The sequence below is a fragment of the Arachis stenosperma genome, chromosome 4 (assembly GCF_014773155.1).
Source record: "Arachis stenosperma cultivar V10309 chromosome 4, arast.V10309.gnm1.PFL2, whole genome shotgun sequence".
NCBI classification, from domain to species: domain Eukaryota; kingdom Viridiplantae; phylum Streptophyta; class Magnoliopsida; order Fabales; family Fabaceae; genus Arachis; species Arachis stenosperma.
In genome coordinates this window covers 68,558,245-68,582,969 of record NC_080380.1, presented here as the reverse complement: position 1 = coordinate 68,582,969, position 24,725 = coordinate 68,558,245, and the positions used below count along the sequence as shown (strand labels likewise).

The 24,725-nt window shown below is 40.7% G+C and overlaps 1 non-coding gene across 1 annotated transcript; it reads right to left on the bottom strand.

The window, feature by feature from the left end:
- Nucleotides 1–849: 849 nt before the first annotated feature.
- Nucleotides 850–953, bottom strand: LOC130977547 (small nucleolar RNA R71). Its single transcript, XR_009085235.1, has one exon. It is a non-coding gene; the product is annotated as a small nucleolar RNA R71 (small nucleolar RNA).
- Nucleotides 954–24,725: the final 23,772 nt, after the last annotated feature.

Sequence of the window (24,725 nt, the reverse complement as noted above, 5' to 3'; positions counted from 1 at the left end):
AACTCCTGATGGCTGGGCGTGATGACAAATACAAAAGAATCAAGGGATTCTATTCCAACCTGATTGAGAACCGACAGATGATTAGCCGTGCTGTGACAGAGCATTTGGACCATTTTCACTGAGAGGATGGGATGTAGCTATCAACAAGGGTGATGCCTCCAGACGATTAGCCATGCAGTGACAGCGCATAGGACCATTTTCCCGAGAGGATTAAAAGTAGCCATTGATGATGGTGATGCCCTACATACAGCTTGCCATGGAAAGGAGTAAGAAGGATTGGATGAAAGCAATAAGAAAGTAGAGATTCGAAAGGATTCTAGCATCTCCACACGCCTATCTGAAATTCCCACTACTGATTTACATAAGTATTTCTATCCCTTTTTATTTTCTATTTATTATTAATTTTCGAAACCCATAACCATTTAATCTGCCTAACTAAGATTTACAAGGTGACCATAGCTTGCTTCATACCAACAATCTCTGTGGGATCGACCCTTACTCACGTAAGGTATTACTTGGATGACCCAGTACACTTGCTGGTTAAGTTGAATGAAGTTGTGATCATAAATTCCAATAGAGCCAATTTTTAAATCTCATGCAAATACAAAGAGGATCACAATTTCGTCCACCAAAGATCCTCATCAGTTCTTAGCTAAATTCTTGCAGATCTGTGATATTGTTAAGACCAATGGGGTTGATCCCGAGGTCTACAGACTTATGCTTTTCCCCTTTGCTGTAAGAGACAGAGCTAGAACATGGTTGGACTCACAACCTAGAGAAAGCCTGAATTCTTGGGATAAGTTGGTCAATGCTTTCATGACCAAATTCTTTCCACCTCAAAAGATGAGAAAGCTTAGAGTGGAGGTCCAAACCTTCAAATAGAAGGAAGGTGAATCCCTCTATGAAGCATGGGAAAGATACAAGCAATTAACCAAATAGTGTCCTTCTGACATTCTTCCAGAATGGAGCATCATATGCATATTCTATGATGGTCTGTCTGAATTGTCTAAGATGTCAATGGAAGTGAATTAGTCCTTCAATTTAATGGGGACTACCTTGTGTTTAAGGCACATGGCCATCCTTCTGTGACAAAAGAGAGTAAGCATGAAGAGCTTCTCTCAGTTCAGAGTCAAGAAGAGCCCCCACAGTCAAACTCTAAGTTTGGTGTTGGGAGGCCACAACCAAACTCTAAGTTTGGTGTTAAGACCCCATCTCCAAACTCTAAGTTTGGTGTTGGGACTATACAACATTGACCTGATCACCTTGTGGCTCCATGAGAGCCACTGTCAAGCTATTGACATTAAAGAAGCGCTTGTAGGGAGGCAACCCAATTTTATTTATCTAATTTTTATTTTATTTTATTGTTATTTTGTGTCTTATTAGGTACATGATCATGAAGAGTCACAAAAAAAAATATAAAAATTAAAAACAGAATCAAAAACAGCAGAAGAAAACTCACACCCTGGAGGAAGCACAGGCTGGCGTTCAACGCCAGTAAGAAGCATCTGGCTGGCGTTCAATGCCAGAACAGAGCATGAATCTGGCGCTGAACGCCAGAAACAAGCAACATTCTGGCACTGAACGCCAGGAATGTGCCTAGAGGAAAAGCTGGCGCTGAACGCCAGTAACAAGCATGAAATTGGCGTTCAACGCCAGAAACATGCTTTACATGGGCGTTGAACGCCCAGAACGTGCACCACTCGGCGTTTAAACGCAAGAATGGTATGCAAAGGCATTTTACATGCCTATTTGGTGCAAGGATGGAATTCCTTGACACCTCAGGATCTGTGGACCCCACAGGATCACCTCAGGATCTGTGGACCCCACAGGATCCCCACCTACTATATTCCTACCTTACCTCCTAATCCTATTTTCACTCTTCCCCATGTCACACTTCCCAAAAACCCTTCACCAATCACCTCAATCTCTCTTCCCAATTACCCCCTTCACCACTCACATCCATCCACTCTTCCCCATAAACCCCACCCACCTTCAAAATTCAAAAACATTTTCCCGCCCAATCCCACCCTAAATGGCCGAACCTACCCTCTCCCCTCTCCCTATATATACCCTTCCATTCTACTTCATTTTCACACAACACTACCCCCTCTATTATACCTTGGCTGAATCCATCTCCCCTCACTCTCCTCCATTTTCTTCTTCTTCTTCTTCTCTTCTTTCTTCTCTTGCTCGAGGGCGAGCAAAATTTTAAGTTTGGTGTGGTAAAAGCATAAGCTTTTTGTTTTTCCATTACCATCAATGGCACCTAAGGCCGGAGAATCCTCTAGAAAAGGAAAAGGGAAGACAAAAGCTTCCACCTCCGAGTCATGGGAGATGGAAAGATTCATCTCCAAGAGCCATCAAGACCACTTCTATGATGTTGTGGCAAAGAAGAAGGTGATCCCTGAGGTCCCTTTCAAGCTCAAGAAAATGAGTATCCGAGATCTGACATGAAATCCGAAGAAGAGGTTGGGAAGTCCTAACCAACCCCATGCAACAAGTCGGAATCTTAATGGTTCAAGAGTTCTATGCCAATGCATGGATCACTAGGAACCATGATCAAAGTATGAACCCGAGTCCAAAGAATTATCTCACAATGGTTCGGGGGAAATACTTAGACTTTAGTCCGGAGAATGTAAGATTGGCGTTCTACTTGCCCATGATGCAAGGAGATGCACGCCCCTACACTAGAAGGGTCAACTTTAATCAAAGGTTGGACCAAGTCCTTACGGACATATGTGTGGAAGGAGCTCAATGGAAGAGAGACTCCAAAGGCAAGCCAGTCCAACTAAGAAGACTGGACCTCAAGCCTATGGCTAGAGGATGGTTGGAGTTCATTCAACGCTCCATCATTCCCACTAGCAACCGATCTGAAGTTACTGTGGATCGGGCCATCATGATTCATAGCATCATGATTGGAGAGGAAGTAGAAGTTCATGAGGTCATCTCCAATGAAATCTACAAAATAGCCGAAAAGCCCTCCACCATGGAAAGGCTAGCTTTTCCTCACCTTATTTGCCATCTATGTTACTCAGCTGGAGTTATCATAGAAGGAGACATCTCCATTGAAGAGGATAAGCCCATCACCAAGAAGAGGATGGAGCAAGCAAGAGAGACCCTTCACGGTTCTCAAGAGATGCATGAGGAAGCTCATCATCAAGAAATCCCTGAGATGCCTCAAGGATGCACTTTCCTCCCAACAACTATTGGGAACAACTCAACACTTCCTTAGAAGATTTGAGCCACAATGTGGAACAATTAAGGGTGGAACATCATGAGCACTCCATCATTCTCCAAGAAATAAGAGAAGATCAAAGAGGAATGAGGGAGGAGCAACAAAGGCAAGGAAGGGACATAGAAGAGCTTAAGGACATTGTTGGTCCTTCAAGAAGAAGACGCCACTAAGGTGGATTCATTCCTTGTTCTTATTTCTTTCTGCTTTTCGGTTTTTATGCTGTGTTTATCTATGTTTTGTGTCTCTACTTCATGATCATTAGTAGTTAGTAACTATGTCTTAAAGTTATGAATAATTCCATGAATCCTTCACCTCTCTTAAATAAAAAAATGTTTTAATTCAAAAGAACAAGAAGTACATGAATTTCGAATTTATCCTTGAAATTAATTTAATTATATTGATGTGGTGACAATACTTTTGTTTTTTGAATGAATGCTTGAACAGTCCATAATTTTTGATCTTGTTGTTTATGAATGTTAAAACTGTTGGCTCTTGAAATAATGATGAACAAAGAGAAATGTTATTGATGATCTGAAAAATCATGAAATTGATTCTTGAAGCAAGAAAAAGCAGTGAAAAAGCAAAGGCTTGCGAAAAAAAATGGCGAAAAAAATTAGAAAGAAAAAGAAAAAGCAAGCAGAAAAAGTCAATAGCCCTTAAAACCAAAAGGCAAGGGTAAAAAGGATCCAAGGCTTTGAGCATCAATGGATAGGAGGGCCCAAGGAAATAAAATCCAGGCCTAAGCGGCTAAATCAAGCTGTCCCTAACCATGTGCTTGTGTCATGAAGGTCCAAGTGTAAAGCTTGAGACTAAGTGGTTAAAGTCGTGATCCAAAGCAAAAAGAGTGTGCTTAAGAGCTCTGGACACCTCTAACTGGGGACTTTAGCAAAGCTGAGTCACAATCTGAAAAGGTTCACCAAGTTATGTGTCTGTGGCATTTATGTATCCGGTGGTAATACTGGAAAACAAAGTGCTTAGGGCCACGGCCAAGACTCATTAGTAGCTATGTTCAATAATCAACATGCTTAACTAGGAAAGTCAATAACACTATCCAAAATTCTAAGTTCCTAGAGAAGCCAATCATTCTGAACTTCAAAGGAAAAAGTGAGATGCCAAAACTGTTCAGAAGCAAAAAGCTACAAGTCCCGCTCATCTAATTATAATTAATATTCATTGATATTCTGGAATTTATAGTATATTCTCTTTTTTTTATCCTAATTGATTTTCAGTTGCTTGGGGACAAGCAACAATTTAAGTTTGGTGTTGTTATGAGCGGATAATTTATACGCTTTTTGGCATTGTTTTTAGGTAGTTTTTAGTAAGTTCAAGCTACTTTTAGGGACCTTTTCATTAGTTTTTATGTTAAATTAACATTTCTGGACTTTACTATGAGTTTGTGTGTTTTTCTGTGATTTCAGGTAATTTCTGGCTGAAATTGAGGGACTTGAGCAAAACTCTGAAAAAGGCTGACAAAAGGACTGCTGATGCTGTTGGAATATGACCTCCCTAAACTCGAAATGGATTTTCTGGAGCTACAGAACTCCAAATGGCGTGCTCTCAACGGCGTTAGAAAGTAGACATCCAGAGCTTTCCATAAATATATAATAGTTCATACTTTATTTGGAAATTGACGACGTAACTTGGCGTTGAACGCCAAGTACATGCTGCTGTCTGGAGTTAAACGCCAGAAACACGTCATGATCCGGAGTTGAACGCCCAAAACACGTTATAACTTGGAGTTCAACTCCAAGAGAAGCCTCAACTCGTGGATAGATCAAGCTCAGCCCAAGCATACACCAAGTGGGCCCCGGAAGTGAATTTATGCATCAATTACTTACTCATGTAAACCCTAGTAGCTAGTCTAGTATAAATAGGATAATTTACTATTGTATTAGACATCTTTTGACAGTTTAATCTTTTGACTGTTTAGTCTTTGATCATTCGGTCTTTTGATAATTCAGGGGGGCTGGCCATTCGGCCATGCCTAAACTTTTCACTTATGTATTTTCAACGGTGGAGTTTCTGCACACCATAGATTAAGGGTGTGGAGCTCTGCTATACCTCAAGTTTCAATACAATCACTATTACTTTCTATTCAATTCTCTTTTATTCTTATTCCAAGATATACGTTGCACAACACTTTGATGAATGTGATGATCAGTGACACTCATCATCATTCTCACCTATGAACGCGCGTGACTGACAACCACTTCCGTTCTACCTTAAGCCGGGAGCATATCTCTTAGACTCCCCAACAGAATCTTCGTGGTATAAGCTAGATAGATGGCGGCATTCATGGGGATCCGGAAAGTCTAACCTTGTCTGTGGAATTCCGAGTAGGATCCCGGGAATTCGGAAGGTCTAACCTTGTCTGTGGTATTCCGAGTAGGATTCCGGTATTGAATGACTGTGACGAGCTTCAAACTCCTGATGGCTGGGCGTGATGACAAATACAAAAGAATCAAGGGATTCTATTCCAACCTGATTGAGAACCGACAGATGATTAGCCGTGCTGTGACAGAGCATTTGGACCATTTTCACTGAGAGGATGGGATGTAGCTATCAACAAGGGTGATGCCTCCAGACGATTAGCCATGCAGTGACAGCGCATAGGACCATTTTCCCGAGAGGATAAAAGTAGCCATTGATGATGGTGATGCCCTACATACAGCTTGCCATGGAAAGGAGTAAGAAGGATTGGATGAAAGCAATAAGAAAGTAGAGATCGAAAGGATTCTAGCATCTCCACACGCCTATCTGAAATTCCCACTATTGATTTACATAAGTATTTCTATCCCTTTTATTTTCTATTTATTATTAATTTTCGAAACCCATAACCATTTAATCTGCCTAACTAAGATTTACAAGGTGACCATAGCTTGCTTCATACCAACAATCTCTGTGGGATCGACCCTTACTCACGTAAGGTATTACTTGGATGACCCAGTACACTTGCTGGTTAAGTTGAATGAAGTTGTGATCATAAATTCCAATAGAGCCAATTTTTAAATCTCATGCAAATACAAAGAGGATCACAATTTCGTCCACCAAAGATCCTCATCAGTTCTTAGCTAAATTCTTGCAGATCTGTGATATTGTTAAGACCAATGGGGTTGATCCCGAGGTCTACAGACTTATGCTTTTCCCCTTTGCTGTAAGAGACAGAGCTAGAACATGGTTGGACTCACAACCTAGAGAAAGCCTGAATTCTTGGGATAAGTTGGTCAATGCTTTCATGACCAAATTCTTCCACCTCAAAAGATGAGAAAGCTTAGAGTGGAGGTCCAAACCTTCAAATAGAAGGAAGGTGAATCCCTCTATGAAGCATGGGAAATACAAGCAATTAACCAATAGTGTCCTTCTGACATTCTTCCAGAATGGAGCATCATATGCATATTCTATGATGGTTTGTCTGAATTGTCTAAGATGTCAATAGAAGTGAATTAGTCCTTCAATTTAATGGGGACTACCTTTGTTTAAGGCACATGGCCATCCTTCTGTGACAAAAGAGAGTAAGCATGAAGAGCTTCTCTCAGTTCAGAGTCAGAAGAGCCCCCACAGTCAAACTCTAAGTTGGTGTTGGGAGATTGATACACTGAATGCCATATTGGCTCAGAACAAAATATTGACCCAGCAAGTCAATATGATTTCTCAGAATCTGATTGGATTACAAGCTGCATCCGACAGTGCTAAAGAAGCCTCCTCTCAAGGAGAAGCTTATGACCCTGAGAATCCTGCAATGGAAGAGGTGAGTTACATGGGAGAATCCTATGGAAATGCCTATAATCCTTCATGGAAGAATCATCCAAATTTCACATGGAAGGATCAACAGAAGCCTCAACAAGGCTTCAACAATAATAATGGTGGGAGAAATAAGTTTGGCAATAGCAAACCTTTTCCATCATCTTCTCAGCAACAGACAGAGAATTATGTGCAGAGCTTCTCTGGCTTAGCAAACGTAGTCTCTGATCTATCTAACACTACTCTCAATTTCATGAATGAGACAAAGTGCTCCATCAGAAATTTGAAGGCACAAGTGGGTCAGCTGAGTAAAAGAGTTACTGAAACTCCTCCTAGTACTCTCCCAAGAAATACAGAAGAGAATCCCAAAAGAGAGTGCAAGGCCATAACTATAACCAAAATGGACAAACCTGGAGAGAGTGAAAAGGCAGTGATTCCCAGTGAGGAATACCTCAAAAGACGTCCACTGACCAATAAGGAGTTCCCTATTGAGGAACCAAAGGAATCTGAGGCTCATATAGAGACCATAAAGATTCCACTGAGCTTACTATTGTCATTCATGAGCTCTGATGAGTATTCTTCCTCTGAAGAGGATGAAGACATTATTGAAGAGCAAGTTGCTCAGTATCTAGGAGCAATCGTGAAGCTGAATGCCAAGTTATTATGAGACTGGGGAGGATGAACCTCCATTGCTCATCAATGAACTGAATACCTGGATTTAGCAGACATTACCTCAAAAGAAACCTGATCCAGAAAGTTCTTAATACCTTGCACCATAGGCACCATGACCTTTGAAAAGGCTCTGTGTGACCTGGGGTTAGGTATCAACCTCATGCCACTATTTGTAATGGAGAAACTAGGGATCTTTGAGGTACAAACTGCAAGAATCTCACTAGAGATGGCAGACAAATCAATGAAATAGGCTCATAAAACTTGTAGAGGATGTCTTAGTGAAGGTTGAAGGTCTTTACGTCCCTGCTGACTTCATAATCCTAGACACTGGGAAGAATGAGGATGAATTCATCATCCTTGGAAGACCCTTCCTAGCCACAGCAAGGGCTGTGATTGATGTGGACAGAGGAGAGTAAGTCCTTCAATTGAATGGGGACTACCTTGTGTTTAAGACTCAATGATCTTTTTCTGTAAACATGGAGAAAAAGCATGAAAAGCTTCTCTCAATACAGACTCAGACAGAGCTCCCGCACTCAACTTCTAAGTTTAGTGTTGGGAGGCCACAACCATGCTCTGAGCATCTGTGAAGCTCTGTAAGAGCTTTCTGTCAAGGTATTGACATTAAAGAAGCGCTTATTGGGAGGCAACCCAATTTTATTTATCTATATTAATTACTTTTTCATTTTATTCTCCATTGTTATTATATGTTTCCTTTAGGTTGATGATCATGTGAAGTCACAAAAATAGCTGCAGAATTAAAGTGGAATAAAAAACAGCATCAAAAACAGCACACCCTGGAGGATAAAATTACTGGCATTTAAACGCCTGTAAGGATAGCAAATGGGTGTTTAACATCCATTCTGGCAGTATTCTTGGTGTTAAATGCCGGAATTGGCAGCCAGATTGGCGTTTAACGCTAGAAATGGGTATCAGCTTGGCGTTTAAGCCAGAAATGGCACACAGTGGGCGTTTAAACGCCAGAAAGGTGCAGGGATGAGAAATCCTTGACACCTCAGGATATGTGGACCCCACAGGATCCCTACCTACCCCAACTCACTCTCTCCCTTCTTCACACCTTTCCATAACACTCTTCTCCAAACACCTTTCACCTATCAAATCCTATTCTCTTCCCTATAATCTCTCTACCACTCATGTCCATCCACTATTTCCCAAAATAAACCCCACCTACCTCACCATTCAAATTCAAAACCAATTCTCTCCCAAACCCACCCATTCTCACACGGATCCTCCCCCTCTCTTACCCTATAAATACTCCTCCTTACCACCTTCATTTTCACACATCATAACCACCTAAAACCCCCTTAGCCGAACCACTCACCCCCTCTATCTCCTACATCTCTTATTCTTCTACTCCTTTCTTTCTTCTTTTGCTCGAGGACGAGCAAACCTTTTAAGTTTGGTGTGGGAAAAAGCATTGCTTTTTGTTTTTTTTCATAATCATTAATGGCACCTAAGACCGGAGAAACCTCTAGAAAGAAAAAAGGGAAGGCAGTTGCTTCCAACTCTGAGTCATGGGAGATGAAGAGATTCATCTCAAAAGCCCATCACTAGAAAGAGGATGGAGCAAACAAGAGAGCCCACTCATGGACCTCAACAAGAACATGAGGAAGTCCTTGAGATGCCTCAAGGGATGCATTTTCCTCCACACAACTATTGGGAGCAACTCAACACCTCTTTAGGAGAATTGAGTTCTAATTTGGAGCAACTAAGGATGGAGCACCAAGAGCACTCCATTATCCTCCATGAAATTAGAGAGGACCAAAGAGCCATGAGGGAAGAACAACAAAGGCAAGGAAGAGATATTGAGGAGCTCAAGCACTCCATAGGATCTTCAAGAAGATGAACTAGCCGCCGTCACTAAGGTGGACACGTTCTTTAATTTCCTTGTTCTTATTTTTGTGTTTTTTTATTTTTATGCTTTATGTTTTGTCTATGTTTGTATCTTTATTACATAATCATTAGTGTCTAGTGTCTATGCCTTGAAGCTATGAACGTCCCACGAATCCTTCACCTTTCTTAAATGAAAAATGTTTCTAATTGCAAAAGAACAAGAAGTGCATGAATTTCGAATTCTATCTTGAAATTAGTTTAATTATTTTGATGTGGTGGCAATACTTTTTGTTTTCTGAATGAATGCTTAAACAATGCATATTTTTTATAGTGAAGTTTATGAATGTTAAAATTGTTGGCTCTTGAAAAAATAATGAAAAAATATAAATGTTATTGATAATCTAAAAAATCATAAAATTGATTCTTGAAGCAAGAAAAAGCAGTGAAAAATACAAAGCTTGCGAAAAAAAGAGGCAAAAAAAAAAGAGAGAGAGAAATAAAAAGAAAAAGCAAGCAGAAAAAGCCAATAGCCCTTTAAACCAAAAGGGAAGGGTAAAGAGGATCCAAGGCTTTGAGCATTAATGGATAGGAGGGCCCAAAGGAATAAAATCCTGGGCTAAGCGGCTAAATCAAGCTGTCCCTAACCATGTGCTTGTGTCATGAAGGTCCAAGTGAAAAGCTTGAGACTGAGTGGTTAAAGTTGTGATCCAAAGCAAAGAGAGTGTGCTTAAGAACTCTGGGCACCTCTAACTGGGGACTCTAGCAAAGCTGAGTCACAATCTGGAAAGTTTCACCCAGTTATGTGTCTGTGGAATTTATGTATCCGGTGGTAATAGTGGAAAATAAAATGCTTAGGGTCACCGTCAAGACTCATAAAGTAGCTGTGTTCAAGAATCAACATACTGAACTAGGAGAATCAATAACACTATCTGAACTCTGAGTTCCTATGGATGCTGGTGCACGAAATTGTGATCATCAATGGCGCCATCAACATGGTACGCTCAATTGCAATCTCAACTCTTTATCACAACTTCGCACAACTAACCAGCAAGTGCACTGGGTCGTCCAAGTAATAAACCTTACGCGAGTAAGGGTCGATCCCACGGGGATTGTTGGTATGAAGCAAGCTGTGGTCATCTTGTAAATCTCAGTCAGGCGGATTCAAATGGTTATGGAGGATAAATGATAAATAAAACATAAAGTAAAGATAGAGATACCTACGTAATTCATTGGTGAGAATTTCAGATAAGCGTATGGAGATGCTTTGTCTCTTCCGTCTCTCTGCTTTCCTACGGTCTTCATCCAATCCTTCTTACTCCTTTCCATGGCAAGCTGTATGTAGGGTTTCTCCGTTGTCAATGGCTACCTCCCATCCTTTCAGTGAAAATGTTCAACACGCTCTGTCACAGCACGGCTAATCATCTGTCGGTTCTCAATCAGGTTGGAATAGAATCTAGTGATTCTTTTGCGTCTGTCACTAACGCCCAGCCTTCAGGAGTTTGAAGCTCATCACAGTCATTCAATCCTTGAATCCAACTCAGAATACCACAGACAAGGTTTAGACCTTCCGGATTCTCTTGAATGCCGCCATCAATTCTAGCTTATACCACGAAGATTCCGATAAAGGGATCCAAGAGATATCCACTCAGTCTAAGGTAGAACGGAGGTGGTTGTCAGGCACACGTTCATAGGTGAGAATGATGATGAGTGTCACAGATCATCACATTCATCAAGTTGAGGAACAAGTGATACCTTAGAACAAGAACAAGCTGAATTGAATAGAAGAACAATAGTAATTGCATTAATACTCGAGGTACAGCAGAGCTCCACACCTTAATCTATGGTGTGTAGAAACTCCACCGTTGAAAATACATAAGAACAAAGTTCAGGCATGGCCGTGAGGCCAGCCCCCATGATCTAAGAACTAAATGTCCAAAGATGATCCTAAGATCTAAAGTGATCAAAAGATGAAAATACAATAGCAAAAGGTCCTATTTGTAGAGAACTAGTAGCCTAGGGTTTACAGAAATGAGTAAATGACATAAAAATCCATTTTTGGGCCCACTTGGTGTGTGCTTGGGCTGAGCATTGAAGCTTTCATGTGTAGAGACTTTTCTTGGAGTTAAACGCCAGCTTTTGTGCCAGTTTGGGCGTTTAACTCCCATTATTGTGCTAGTTCTGGCGTTTAACGCCGGGCAGTTTTGAGCTGATTTGGAACGCCGGTTTGGGCCATCAAATCTCGGTCAAAGTATGGACTATTATACATTGCGGGAAAGCCCAGGATGTCTACTTTCCAACGCAATTAAGAGCGCGCCAATCGAGCTTCTGTGGCTCCAGAAAAGCTACTTCGACTGCAGGGAGGTCAGAATCCAACAGCATTTGCAGTCCTTTTCAGCCTCTGAATCAGATTTTTGCTCAGGTCCCTCAATTTCAGCCAGAAAATACCTGAAATCACAGAAAAATACACAAACTCATAGTAAAGTCCAGAAAAGTAAATTTTAACTAAAAACTAATAAAAATATAATAAAAACTAACTAAAACATACTAAAAACATACTAAAAACAATGCCAAAAAGCGTATAAATTATCCGCTCATCACAACACCAAACTTAAATTGTTGCTTGTCCTCAAGCAACTGAAAATCAAATAAGATAAAAAGAAGAGAATATGCAATGAATTCCAAAAACATCTATGAAGATCAGTATTAATTAGATGAGCGGGGCTTTTAGCTTTTTGCCTCTGAACAGTTTTGGCATCTCACTTTACCCTTTGAAATTCAGAATGATTGGCTTCTATAGGAACTCAGAATCCAGATAGTGTTATTGATTCTCCTAGTTAAGTATGATGATTCTTGAACACAACTACTTTATGAGTCTTGGCCGTGGCCCAAAGCACTTTGTCTTCCAGTATTACCGCCGGATACATACATGCCACAGACACATAATTGGGTGAACCTTTTCAGATTGTGACTCAACTTTGCTAGAGTCCCCAATTAGAGGTGTCCAGGGTTCTTAAGCACACTCTTTTTGCCTTGGATCACGACTTTATTTTTTTCTTTTTCTTATCTTTTTTTTCTCTTTTTTTTTTCATTTTTCTCTTTTTTCTCTTTTTTTTGTGTATTCACTGCTTTTTCTTGCTTCAATAATCATTTTTATGATTTTTCAGATCCTCAGTAACATGTCTCCTTTTTCATCATTCTTTTAAGAGCCAACATTCATGAACAACAAATTCAAAAGACATATGCACTGTTCAATCATACATTCAGAAGTCAAAGTATTGCCACCACATCAAAATAATTAATCTGTTATAAAATTCAAAATTCATGCAATTCTTCTCTTTTTCAATTAAGAACATTTTTCATTTAAGAAAGGTGATGGATTCATAGGACATTCAAAACTTTAAGGCATAGACACTAAGACACTAATGATCATAAGACACACACATAGATAAACATAAGCATGATTTTTCGAAAAAAACAGAAAAATAAAGAACAAGGAAATTAAAGAACGGGTCCACCTTACTGATGGCGGCTTGTTCTTCCTCTTGAAGATCTTATGGAGTGCTTGAGCTCCTCAATGTCTCTTCCTTGCCTTTGTTGCTCCTCTCTCATGATTCTTTGATCTTTTCTAATTTCATGGAGGAGGATGGAATGTTCTTGGTGCTCCACCCTTAGTTGTCCCATGTTGGAACTCAAATCTCCTAGGGAGGTGTTGATTTGCTCCCAATAGTTTTGTGGAGAAAAGTGCATCCCTTGAGGTATCTCAGGGATTTCATGATGAAGAATTTCCTCATGCTCATGTCTGTGAGTGGGATCTCCTGTTTGCATTGAGCTCCTTCCACACAAATATCCATGAGGACTTGGTCCAACCTTTGATTAAAGTTGACCTTTTTTTTGAGTTTGAAAAGGGACCTCGGGGATCACCTTCTTCATGGCCACATCTTTATAAAAGTGGTCTTGATTCACCCTTGAGATGAATCTCTCCATCTCCCATGACTCGGAGGTGAAAGCTTTTGCCTTCCCTATCCTCTTTCTAGAGGTTTCTCCAGCCTTAGATGCCATAAATGGTTATGGAAAAACAAAAAGCAATGCTTTTACCCCACCAAACTTAGAAGGTTTGCTCGTCCTCGAGCAAAAGAAGAAAGAAGATGTAGGTGGGGTTTTATGAGGATGGATGTGAGTGGTGAAGAGAATAGTGGGATTTGATAGGTGAGGGGTTTTTGGGGAAGAGGGGTTGAGGTGATTGGTGAATGGGTGAAGAAGAGAGAGAGTGGTGGGGTAGGTGGGGATCCTGTGGGGTCTACAGATCCTGAGGTGTCAAGGAAAATTCATCCCTGCACCAAGTGGCGAGCAAAAATGCTCTTTATGCCAATTCTGGTGTTAAATGCCGGGCTGGTGCCCATTTCTAGCATTTAACGCCAGCTTCTTGCCCTTTCCTGGCGTTTAACGCTAGTCTGGTGCCCTTTTCAGGCGTTAAACGCCCAGAATGGTGCAAGACTGGGCGTTAAACGCACATTTGCTGGCCTTACTGGCGTTTAAACGCCAGCAAGGTTTTCCTCCAGGGTGTGCTGTTTTTCTTTCTATTTTTCATTCTGTTTTTGCTTTTTCAATTGATTTTGTGACTTTCCATGATCATCAACCTACAGAAAACATAAAATAACAAAGGAAAATAGATAAATATAACATTGGGTTGCCTCCCAACAAGCGCTTCTTTAATGTCAGTAGCTTGACAGTGGGCTCTCATGGAGCCTCACAGATACTCAGAGCAATGTTGGAACCTCCCAACACCAAACTTAGAGTTTGAATGTGGGGGTTCAACACCAAACTTAGAAGTTGGTTGTGGCCTCCCAACACCAAACTTAGAGTTTCACTGTGGGGGCTTTGTTTGACTCTGTTTTGAGAGAAGATCTTCATGCTTCCTCTCCATGGTAACAGAGGGATATCCTTGAGCCTTAAACACAAAGGATTCTTCATTCACTTGAATGATCAATTCTCCTCTGTCAACATCAATCACAGCTTTTACTGTGGCTAGGAAGGGTCTGCCAAGGATGATGGATTCATCCACGCACTTCCCAGTCTCTAGGACTATGAAATCAGCAGGGATGTAATGGTCTTCAACTTTCACCAAAACATCTTCTACAAGTCCATAAGCTTGTTTTCTTGAATTATCTGCCATCTCTAGTGAGATTCTTGCAGCTTGTACCTCAAAGATCCCTAGCTTCTCCATTACAGAGAGAGGCATAAGGTTTATGCTTGACCCTAGGTCACACAGAGCCTTCTTAAAGGTCATGGTGCCTATGGTACAAGGTATTGAGAACTTCCCAGGGTCCTGTCTCTTTTGAGGTAATTTCTGCCTAGACAAGTCATCCAGTTCTTTGGTGAGCAAAGGGGGTTCAACCTCCCAAGTCTCATTACCAAATAACTTGTCATTTAGCTTCATGATTGCTCCATGGTACTTGGCAACTTGCTCTTCAGTGACATCTTCATCCTCTTCAGAGGAAGAATACTCATCAGAGCTCATGAATGGCAGAAGTAAATCCAATGGAATCTCTATGGTCTCATTATGAGCCTCAGACTCCCATGATTTCTTATTAGGGAACTCATTGGAGGTCAGTGGACGTCCATTGAGGTCTCCCTCAGTGGCGATCACTGCCTCTTCTTCCTCTCCAAGTTCGGCCATGTGGGTCATGTTAATGGCCTTGCATTCTCCTTTTGGATTCTCTTATATATTGCTTGGAAGAGTACTAGGAGGGAGTTCAGTAATTTTCTTGCTCAGCTGTCCCACTTGTGCCTTCAAATTCCTAATGGAAGACCTTGTTTCAATCATGAAACTTTGAGTTGTTTTGATTAAATCAGAGACCATGGTTGCTAAGTCAGAATGGCTCTGCTTAGAATTCTCTGTCTGTTGCTGAGAAGATGATGGAAAAGGCTTGCCATTGCTAAACCTGTTTCTTCCACCAATATTGTTGTTGAAACCATGTTGAGGTCTCTGTTGATCCTTCCATGAGAGATTTGAATGATTTCTCCATGAAGGATTATAGGTGTTTCCATAGGGTTCTCCCATGTAATTCACCTCTTCCATTGAAGGGTTCTCAGGATCATAAGCTTCTTCTTCAGATGAAGCATCCTTAGTACTACCTGGAGCAGCTTGCATTCCAGACAGACTCTGAGAGATCATATTGACTTGCTGAGTCAATATTTTGTTCTGAGCCAGTATGGCATTCAGAGTATCAATCTCAAGAACTCCTTTCTTCTGATTTGTCCCATTGTTCATAGGATTCCTTTCAGAAGTGTACATGAATTGGTTATTTGTAACCATTTCAATGAGTTCTTGAGCTTCTGCAGGCGTCTTCTTCAGATGAAGAGATCCTCTAACAGAGCTGTTGATGAGCGGATAATTTGTATACTTTTTGGCATTGTTTTTAGTATGTTTTTGATATGATATAGTTAGTTTTTAGTACATTTTTATTAGTTTTTATTTAAAATTCACTTTTCTGGACTTTACTATGAGTTTGTGTGTTTTTCTGTGATTTCAGGCATTTTCTGGCTGAAATTGAGGGACCTGAGCAAAAATCTGATTCAGAGACCAAAAAGGACTGCAGATGCTGTTGGATTCTGACCTCCCTGCACTCGAAGTGGATTTTCTGGAGCTACAGAAGCCCAATTGGCGCGCTCTCAACGGCGTTGGAAAGTAGACATCCAGGGCTTTCCAGCAATATAATAGTCCATACTTTGTCCAAGATTTGATGGCCCAAACCCGCAAAGCAATCCGGCCTCAGGAATTCCAGCGTTAAACGCCGGAACAGGAATAAAAGTTGGAGTTAAACGCCCAAACTGGCATGGGAGCTGGCGTTTAACTCCAGAAAAGTTCTCTACACGAATTTCCTTGATTGCTCAGCCCAAGCACACACCAAGTGGGCCCGGAAGTGGATTTTTATGTCATTTACTCATCTTTGTACACCTAGGCTACTAGTTATCTATAAGTAGGACCTTTTACTATTGTATTGTATCGAGACTTTGGTAGCTATCTTTGTTTATGCTATCTTAGACCTCTGGGAGGCTGGCCATTCGGCCATGCCTAGACCCTGTTCTTATGTATTTTCAACGGTGGAGTTTCTACACACCATAGATTAAGGGTGTGGAGCTCTGCTGTACCTCGAGTATTAATGCAATTACTATTGTTCTTCCATTCAATTCCGCTTGTTCTTTTACCAAGATATCACTTGTTCTCAACATGACGATGGTGATGATTGACGCCCATCACCACTCTCACCTATGAACAAGGTGACTGACAACCATTCTTGTTCTACAAGCATTCGAGGCTTAGTGAATATCTCTTGGATTCTTCGGAGTCTTCGTGGTATAGGCAGGACCTGATGGCAGCATTCAAGAGAATCCGGAAGGTCTAACCTTGTCTGGTGTTCTGAGTAGGATTCATGACTGAATGACTGTGACGTGCTTCAAACCCTGAGGGCGGGGCGTTAGTGATAACGCAAAAGAATCACTGGATTATTCCGCGCCTGATTGAGAACCGACAGATGAATTCCGCTATGCCGTGACAGGACATATGCAATCGCTTTCACTGAGAGGATGGGAGGTAGCTGCTGACAACAGTGAGACCCTATACGAGCTTGCCATGGAAAGGAGTAAGAAAGGATTGGATGAAGGCTGTAGGAAAGCAGAGAGACGGAAGGGAAGGCATCTTCATACACTTGTGAAGCTCATACACCAATGATATACATAAGTATCACTATCTTATCTTCTATGTATTTTCGTTCATCACCATATATATCTGAGTTTGCCTGACTAAGATTTACAAGATGACCATAGCTTGCTTCATTACTAACAATCTCCGTGGGATCGACCCTTACTCACGTAAGGTTTTATTACTTGGACGACCCAGTGCACTTGCTGGTTAGTTGTGCGAAGTTGTGTAATGCCATGGTATTAAGCGCACCAAGTTTTGGAGCCATTACCAGGGATTATGAGAGTTGTGAAAAAGTATAGTTCACAATTTCGCCGACCAAGTTTTGGCGCCGTTGCCGGGGATTGTTCATGTTTTGAGCAAGCTTTTGGTAACATCAGAGCCAAGATCCGGCAACAACATCAAATTTTTGGTGTTATTGCCCGGGATTGTTTAGGCTGGACAACTGACGGTTCATCTTGTTGCTTAGATTAGGTATTTTTTTCGAAATTCTTGAAGGTGAATTCTAGAGTTTCATGATGATTTGTTGAAATCTGGCTGGCTGAGAAGCCATGTCTAATCTGATTGGACCGAGGTTTCAACTTATCACCACAAGAGCTTGTTGATTTCGTATCAATCTTGCTGTTGGAGCAGTGATTTGCTAAGGCTTGGCTGACCTTGGTCATGTCTAGTGTTTGGACCGAAGCTTTCTTTGAAAGCTGGCTGGCTGTGAAGCCATGTCTAATTCCTGGACCGGAGCCTTAGACTAGCATTGCACTGATTCCTGGAATTCTCATTAAGAATTTTGATACTTTTTTTTCACTTAATTTTCGAAAAACAAAAAAATTTGCAAAACCATAAAATCCCAAAAATATTTCTTGTTTGAGTCTAGAGTCTCATCTTAAGTTTAGTGTCAAATGCATGTTTTTGTTATTTTTCGAATCCATGCATATATTTCTTGTTTTGATCTTTGAATTCTATTGACTTGAAGTATTTTGTGTCTCATATGCATTTTCATGTTGTTAGTGTCAGTAGTACACAAACTGCTAAGTTTGGTGTCTTGCATGCATTGTTAATTGATTCCTTTTGCATTTTGATTATCAAAAATCCAAAAATATTTTTAATTGTGTCCTTTCAAGTCAATGATACAAAGAATTGAAGATTCAAAACATGCTGCAGAGGAATTATACAGAAAAAGCTGAGCATTCAAAAATGCCCAGTGAAGAAGGCAGACTGGCGTTTAAACGCCAGCCAGGGTACTGGTTGGGTTTAACGCCCAAAAAGGGTGCATTTTGGGCGTTAAACGCCAGAATGTATACCATTCTGGGCGTTTAACGCCAGGATGGTGCTAGGGGGAAGATTTTGTTTTCAAATCAATTTTTTTCAAATTTTTCAAAATCAAATCTTTTCAAATCAAATCTTTTCAATCAAATGTTTTCAAAATCAATTTCTTTCTTTTTAAAAGATACTTACTAACAATTAATGATTTGATTGAACATCACAAGATTGTTACCTTTTCTGTTGAGAAAGGTTTGAATGTTTCAAATCATATCTTTTCTTGTTAAGCAAGTCATTCATTTTAAAATCATATCTTTTCAAATAGTTTTCAATCATATCTTCTCAATCACATTTTTTTAAATCTTTTTAACCACATCTTTTCAAAACAGTTTTCAATCAAATCTTTTAATTTCTAATTCAAAATCTTTTTCAAAAATCACTTGGTTTCTTTTCCACTTTATTTCGAAAATTAATTAATGTTTTTCAAATAACTTCAAAATTTTTCACTTGATTTTCGAAAATAAACTTCCCTCCTTCCCACATCCTTCTATTTATGGAGTGCCACTCCTTCTCAATGCACAATTCGAACCTTATCTAACTAAAGTTCGAATTTATCTTCCTTCTTCTTTCTATTTCTCTTTTCCTCTGACACTTAAAGGAATCTCTATACTGTGACATAGAGGATTCCACATTTCTTGTTCCCTTCTCTTTCATATGAGCAGGAGCAAGACAAAGGCATTCTTGTTGAAGCTGATCCTGAACCCGAAAGGACTTTGAAGAGAAACTAAGAGAAGCCAAAGCACAACTCTCTTTAGAGGACCTGACCGAATTCTTCAAGGAAGAAACATGGCAGCAGAAAACAACAACAATGCAAACATGCAAGGAAGGTGCTGGGTGACTTACTGCACCTACTCCTGATTTTTATGGAGAAGCATCTCTATCCCTGCCATTGGAGCAAACAACTTTGAGTTAAGCCTCAATTAGTTTCTCTAATGCAACAGAATTGCAAGTTCCATGGACTTCCAATGGAAGATCCTCATCAGTTTTTAGCTGAATTCTTGCAAATCTGTGACACAGTCAAGACTAATGGGGTAACCCTGAGGTCTATAGACTGATGCTATTCCCTTTTGCTGTAAGAGACAGGGCTAGAATATGGTTGGATTCTCAACCTAAAGAAAGCCTGGACTCTTGGGAAAAGCTAGTCAATGCCTTCTTGGCAAAATTCTTTCCACCACAAAGATGGAGTAAGCTTAGAGTGGAAGTCCAAACCTTTAGACAAAGGATGGAGAATCCCTCTATGAAGCTTGGGAAAGATACAACAATTAATCAGAAAATGTCCTTCTGACATGCTTTCTGAATGGAGCATCATAGGTATTTTCTATGATGGTCTCTCTGAACTATCTAAGATGTCCTTGGATAGCTCTGCAGGAGGATCTCTTCATCTGAAGAAGACGCCTACTGAAGCTCAAGAACTGATTGAAATGGTTGCAAATAACCAATTCATGTACACTTCTGAAAGAAATCCTGTGAACATGGGACTAGTCAGAAGAAAGGAGTTCTTGAGATTGATGCTCTGAATGCCATACTGGCTCAGAATAAGATATTGACTCAACAAGTCAATTTGATTTCTCAAAGTCTGTCTGGAATGCAAAATGCACAAAACAGTACTAAGGATGCTTCATCTAAGGAAGAAGCTTATGATCCTGAGAACCCTTCCATGGAAGAGGTGAATTACCTAGGAAACCCTATGGAAACCTATAATTCTTCATGGAGAATCACCCAAATCTCTCATGGAAGAATCAAGAGAGACCTCAACAAGGTTTCAATAACAATAATGGTGGAAGAAACAGGTTTAGCAATGGCAAGCCTTTTCCATCATCTTCTCAGCAACGACAGAGAGTTCTAAGCGAATACTTCTGACTTAGCAACAATGGTCTCTGATCTAATAAAGACCACTCAAAGTTTCATGAATGAAACAAGGTCCTCCATCAGAAATTTGGAAGGACAAGTGGGTCAGCTGAGCAAGAAAGTTACTGAACTCCCTCCTAGCACTCTCCCAAGTAATACAGAAGAAAATCCAAAGGAGAGTGCAAAGCCATAGACATGGCCGAATTCTGGAGGAAGGAGAGGCAGTGAACGCCACTGAGGAAGACCTCAATGGGCGTGCACTGGCCTCCAGTGAGTTCCCCAATGAGGAACCATGGGAATCTGAGGCTCAAAATGAGACCATAGAGATTCCATTGGACTTACTTCTGCCATTCATGAGCTCTGATGAGTATTCTTCCTCTGAAGAGGATGAGTATGTTACTGAAGAGCAAGTGCTAAATACCTTGGAGCAATCATGAAACTAAATGACAAGTTATTTGGAAATGAGACTTGGGAGGATGAACCTCCCTTGCTCACCAAAGAACTGGATGACTTGTCTAGGCAGAAACTACCTCAAAAGAGGCAGGATCCTGGGAAGTTTTCTATACCTTGTACCATAGGCACCATGACCTTCAAGAAGGCCTTGTGTGACTTAGGGTCAAGTGTAAACCTCATGCCCCTCTCTGTAATGGAGAAATTAGGGATCCTTGAGGTGCAAGCTGCAAGAATCTCATTAGAGATGGCAGACAATTCAAGAAAACAAGCTCATGGACTTATAGAGAATGTTTGGTGAAGATTGAAGACCATTACATTCCTACTGATTTCATAGTCCTAGAGACTGGGAAGTGCATGGATGAATCCATCATCCTTGGCAGACCATTCCTAGCCACAGCAAAGGCTGTGATTGATGTTGATAGAGGAGAGTTGATCATTCAAGTGAATGAAGAATCCATGGTGTTTAAGGCCCAAGGATATCCCTCTATCATCATGGAGAGGAAGCATAGAGCTTCTCTCAAAACAGAGCCAAACAGCCCCCACAGTCAAACTCTAAGTTTGGTGTTGGGAGGCCACAACCAAACTCTAAGTTTGGTGTTGAAACCCCACATTCAAACTCTAAGTTTGGTGTTGGGAGGTTTCAACACGGTTCTGAGTGTTTCTGAGGCTCCATAGGAGTCCTCTGTCAAGCTAATGACACTAAAGAAGCGCTTGTTGGGAGGCAACCCAATGTTTTATAATTAATTATTTTCTTTTGTTATTTTATCTTTTTTTTGTAGGTTGATGATCATAAGAAGTCACAAAAACAATGAAAAAAGCAAAAACAAAATGAAAAACAGAAGAAAAACAGCACACCCTGGGGAAGATGCTGCTGGCGTTCAAACGCCAGTCAGCCTAGCAGTTGGGCGTTTAAACGCCCAGTCTGGCACCTTTCTGGGCGTTTAACGCCAGAAAAGGGCACCAGACTGGCGTTAAACGCCAGTAAAGGGCAACAACCTGGCGTTAAACGCCAGGAATGGGCACCAGCCCGGCGTTTAACGCCAGAAATGGCTCAAAACGTGATTTTGAGCAACTTTTGGTGCAGGGATGACTTTTCCTTGACACTACAGGATCTGTGGACCCCACAGGACCCTACCATCACTCTCTCTCTTCTTCCCCCATTCACCAATCACCTCAACACCTCTTCCCCAAAAACCCTTCACCTATCAAATCCCATCTTTCTCTTCACCACTCACATCCATCTTCATAAACCCCACCAACCTCACCCTTCAAATTCAAACCACTTTCCCTCCCAAACCCACCCTCAAATGGCCGAACCTTTACCCCCCTCTCTCCTATAAATACCCTTCTTCAACCCTTCATTTTCACACAACCTAAAGACCACTTCTTCCCCCTTTGGCCGACACACTACCCTCCCCCTCTTCCTCATTTCTTCTTCTTCTACTCCTTTCTTTCTTCTTTTGCTCGGACGAGCAAACATTTTAAGTTTGGTGTGGTAAAAGCGTTGCTTTTTCGTTTTTTCCATAACCATTATGGCACCAAAGGCCGGAGAAACCTCTAAAAAGGAAAGGGAAAGCAAAAGCTTCCACCTCCGAGTCATGGGAGATGGATAGATTCCTCTCAAGGGTGCATCAAGACCACTTCTATGAAGTTGTGGCCTTGAAGAAGGTGATCCCCGAAGTCCCCTTTTTACTCAAAAAGGGTGAATATCCGGAGATCCGCCATGAGATCCAAAGAAGAGGTTGGGAAGTTCTCACCACCCCATTCAACAAGTTGGAATCTTGATGGTTCAAGAGTTCTATGCCAATGCATCATGGATCACAAAGAACCATGACCAAAGTGTGAACCGAATCCAAAGAATTATCTTACTATGGTTCGGGGGAAATACTTGGATTTTAGTCCGGAGAGTGTGAGGGTGGCGTTCAACTTGATCAAGGTTGGACCAGTCCTCACACCAAGTCTGTCATATGTGAGGGCGCACAATGGAAGCAAGATTCAAGAGGAAAGCCGGTCCAATTGAGAAGGCATGACCTCAAACCCGTGGCTAGAGGATGGTTAGAGTTCATACAACGCTCAATCATTCCCACTAGCAACCGGTCGAAGTTACCATAGACCGGGCCATCATGATCCATAGCATCATGATTGGAGAAGAAATAGAAGTTCATGAGGTTATAGCCCAAGAACTCTATAGGTGGCGGACAAGACCTCCACTTTGGCAAGATTAGCCTTTCCTCACCTCATTTGTCACCTCTGTTATTCAGTGGAGTTGACATAGAAGGAGATATCCCCATTGATGAGACAAGCCCATCACCAAGAAAAGGATGGAATACACAAGAGACCCCTCTCATCAAGAAATCCCTGAGATTCCTCAAGGGATGAACTTTCCTCCACAAAACTATTGGGAGCAACTAAACACCTCCCTAGGAGAATTAAGTTCCAACATGGGACAACTAAGGGTGGAGCATCAAGAACACTCCATTCTCCTCCATGAAATTAGAGAAGATCAAAGAATCATGAGGGAGGAGCAACAAAGACAAGGAAGAGACATTGAGGAGCTCAAGCACTCCATAGGACCTTCAAAAGCAAGGAAGAGCCGCCATCACTAAGGTGGACCCATTCCTTGATTTTCTTGTTCTTTATTCCCTTGTTTTTCGAAATTTTTAGTGCTTTATGTTATCCATGCTTGTGTCTTATGATCATTAGTGTCTTAGTGTCTATGCCTTAAAGTTATGAATGTCCTATGAATCCATCCCCTTTCTTGAATAAAAATGTGCTTAATTGAAAAAGGAAGAATTGCATGAATTTTGAATTTTATAATAGTTTAATTATTTTGATGTGGTGGCAATATTTTTGTTCTCTGAATGTATGTGTAAACAGTGCATATGTATCTTGAATTTGTGGTTCATGAATGTTGGCTCTTGAAAGAATGATGAAAAAGGAGACATGTTACTGAGGATCTGAAAAATCAATAAAATGATTCTTGAAGTAAGAAAAAGCTATTCAAAAAAAAAAAAAAAAAAAAAAAAGAGAAAAAAAAAACCGAAAAAAAAAAAAAAAAAAAAATCAAAAAAAAAAAAAGAAAGAAAAGAAAGAAAAAGAAAAGAAATAAAGTTGTGATCCAAGGCAAATAAGAGTGTGCTTAAGAACCCTGGACACCTCTAATTGGGGACTTTAGCAAAGCTGAGTCACAATCTGAAAAGGTTCACCCAATCATGTGTCTGTGGCATGTATGTATCCGGTGGTAATACTGGAAGACAGAGTGCTTTGGGCCACAGCCAAGACTCAATAAATAGCTATGTTCAAGAATCATCATACTTTACTAGGAGAATCATTAACACTATCTGGACTCTGAGTTCCTAAAGAAGCCAACCATTCTGAATTTCAAGGGATAGATTGAGATGCCAAAACTGTTCAGAGACAGAAGGTTAAAAGCCCCGCTCATCTAGTAATACTGATCTTCACAGATGTTTTTGGAATTCATTGCATATTCTCTCTTTTGATCTTATTTGATTTTCAGTTGCTTGAGGACAAGCAACAATTTAAGTTTGGTGTTGTGATGAGCGGATAATTTGTATACTTTTTGGCATTGTTTTTATGTTTTTGATATCTTTTAGTTAGATTTTAGTACATTTTTATTAGTTTTATTTAAAATTCACTTTTCTGGACTTTACTATGAGTTTGTGTGTTTTTCTGTGATTTCAGGTATTTTCTGGCTGAAATTGAGGGACCTGAGCAAAAATGATTCAGAGACCAAAAAGGACTGCAGATGCTGTTGGATTCTGACCTCCCTGCACTCGAAGTGGATTTTCTGGAGCTACAGAAGCCCAATTGGCGCGCTCTCAACGGCGTTGGAAAGTAGACATCCAGGGCTTTCCAGCAATATATAATAGTCCATACTTTGTCCAA